Below are 2,766 nucleotides of genomic sequence, written 5' to 3'. Positions count from 1 at the left end.
GTGCCTAGGGATATGACAGAGCTAGTGTTTTGCTTCAACTTAAATGCGCCTGTAAAATTCCTGACAGAATAAATAATATTATAGAAAAAAAATCTGGACCGAGCTCCTAGATGAAGAAGCTTGTAGTTCTGGGGACTTTCGCAAACAGTGATTAGGCTGCAGTCTTGTGGATCAAGATAAAGATCATATAAAACCCTATTTTAGAAAACCGAGGGGCCAGTTCTAGAGCCCAAAGATGATCGAATATCCTGGTAAGGAGAGCGCAGTTCTGGACACAATAGATGAGGTCTGTGTTTACCCTTGAAGAGAATCAAAGCCTCTGAGCTACCTCAATCCGAAGCTCAGAATTTTGTGCACATTTATGTGTGACCAAAATCCAGGGCATTGACAAAGTTAACGAAGGGTCTCATCATCTAAGAAAGTTTTCCAGCATTTAAGAGATCCGAAGCATCATATACATCAGTGGATAATCGATTTTATGGTTTCACATAGCAAATATAGAGTAGCTCTTCTGTTAAAGTCAAATTACAGTCACTCAAGAGCGGTCATCAAATTACAGTCACCTTATTTAAGGTATATTTTGCAGTCTTGTATAATGCCATAAAAGATGAGAACTTGTGGCAAAGTATCACAGTTCTGAGGCTATATATATACATATATATACCTGCAAGTTTGATCAAAGAAATAGAGACTGTACGTGTTTAAGTGTAAAACTGAACGCATTAGAGCTTTCGACTTCGATCCCAATTTTGTACTTATGTCAGTCCTGTTTTTCTTTGACCCATGTTCACTATAAAGTTTGGAAGCAAATCAGTTACCAGTATCTTTAGTTAACACTCTAATATGAAGCAAATCAGTTATCAGTATCCAGAAAGGATTTGAAGGTAAGTGGTTTTGATATTGGAGGTGGTTGACATCCGCAGAGGGCGATTTGCATCAACAGATATACCCTCAAACGCAATGACAATGATGGCCCCTCCTCCTTTAGATCAAGAAGAGGACGAAATGCTGGTCCCGCATCCCGAGTTCAATGACGGGGTTCAGCCCATGGAAGGGCAAGGAGAGACGGTTAGTACCGCGAAGAATCAACCTCCGGACGATCCTCCTTCCTCTCGATTTACCTGGGCTGTCGATAATTTTTCGAGGTTAAATGTGAAGAAACATTACTCAGAAGTTTTCACTGTGGGAGGTTACAAATGGCGGGTGCTAATATTTCCGAAGGGGAACAATGTGGATCACTTATCGATGTACTTGGATGTGGCGGATTCTGCTACATTGCCTTATGGTTGGAGCAGATATGCGCAGTTTAGCTTGGCGGTTGTTAATCAGATTAGCCCTAAGTATTCCATCCGGAAAGATACACAACATCAGTTCAATGCCCGAGAGAGTGACTGGGGTTTCACATCGTTTATGCCGCTTGGAGATGTGTATGATCATTCAAAAGGTTATCTGGTGAATGATACTCTCATAATAGAAGCGGACGTTGTTGTTCGCAGAGTAATTGATTATTGGTCCTATGACTCAACGAAAGAAACAGGTTATGTTGGGCTCAAGAATCAAGGAGCAACATGCTACATGAACTCACTTCTTCAGACATTATATCACATTCCTTACTTCAGAAAGGTCGTGTATCATATGCCCACAACTGAAAATGACATGCCATCTAGCAGCATTCCATTGGCTTTACAGAGTTTGTTTTATAAGCTCCAGTATAGTGACACCAGTGTTGCGACAAAGGAGTTAACGAAATCTTTTGGGTGGGACACATATGATTCTTTTATGCAACATGATGTTCAGGAGTTGAACAGAGTGTTATCTGAGAAGTTAGAAGACAAAATGAAGGGGACAGTTGTTGAGGGCACAATACAACAACTGTTTGAGGGCCATCATATGAATTATATTGAATGCATAAATGTAGATTACAACTCAACAAGGAAAGAGTCATTTTATGATCTGCATCTTGATGTCAAAGGTTGACGAGATGTCTATGCTTCATTTGATAAATATGTTGAAGTGGAACGCCTTGAAGGGGATAATAAATATCATGCTGAGCAATATGCTCAGCAGGATGCAAAGAAGGGTGTTCTTTTCATTGATGTTCCTCCTGTACTACAACTTCAACCGAAGCGCTTTGAATATGACTTCATGCGAGACACAATGGTTAAGTGAACATGTAACTAAACTGTGAGGAAGTATTGTGTGTGGGCGTGGCTACCAGGTATGTTGCAAGCTTTGATGGAGTATTTTCTAAGCATATATGAATATAAATCACAGTTCTTCTTAGCATCCTCGTTGACTCCAGTCATTGCAGCATTTTGAAACATGCCACTCTGAATAAATTGACTTTTCAAAAAAAAAAAAACCAGAACACTAGCTTAATTGTCGGTATGTCTATATAGTATAGTTGTATATCCAATATTTACATCTGGCAAGAAACATAAGTTGTTTCAAACTGTTTCCTATCTTGCTATGGTTATCATATCATCAGGGACACGCTAATATCTTTACCTGTGTCTTGCTATATTTCTTTCGTGGGTAGTGACGATCATAACATTGTCAAATAAAAAGATGGAAATTCCAATTTGACTTCCATTCTTGGCCAGCAATATTAGATGAATCAGCAACTGGACCGGTCTCATACTTGTGTGATATGGGGTCTATTCCTACCCTACTACTACCACTATAACAACGACCATTATAACTGCTGGGTGAACAGGGCCACCCCCAGCAGGTGTTCACAGGTAAATAATAGGGGATTTGAACATA

At 39.7% G+C, this 2,766-nt stretch overlaps 1 pseudogene; it reads left to right on the top strand.

Annotated features, from left to right (window-relative positions):
• The first annotated feature begins 960 nt into the window (after positions 1-960).
• On the top strand, positions 961-2,169 carry LOC149249795 (ubiquitin C-terminal hydrolase 13 pseudogene; annotated as a pseudogene).
• The last annotated feature ends 597 nt before the right edge of the window (positions 2,170-2,766 follow it).

This window comes from Pinus tabuliformis, chromosome 7 (genome assembly GCF_031772625.1).
Source record: "Pinus tabuliformis cultivar Carrire ecotype Pingquan chromosome 7, CPIR1, whole genome shotgun sequence".
Taxonomy (NCBI): domain Eukaryota; kingdom Viridiplantae; phylum Streptophyta; class Pinopsida; order Pinales; family Pinaceae; genus Pinus; species Pinus tabuliformis.
This window is presented reverse-complemented; position numbering and strand designations above follow the sequence as displayed.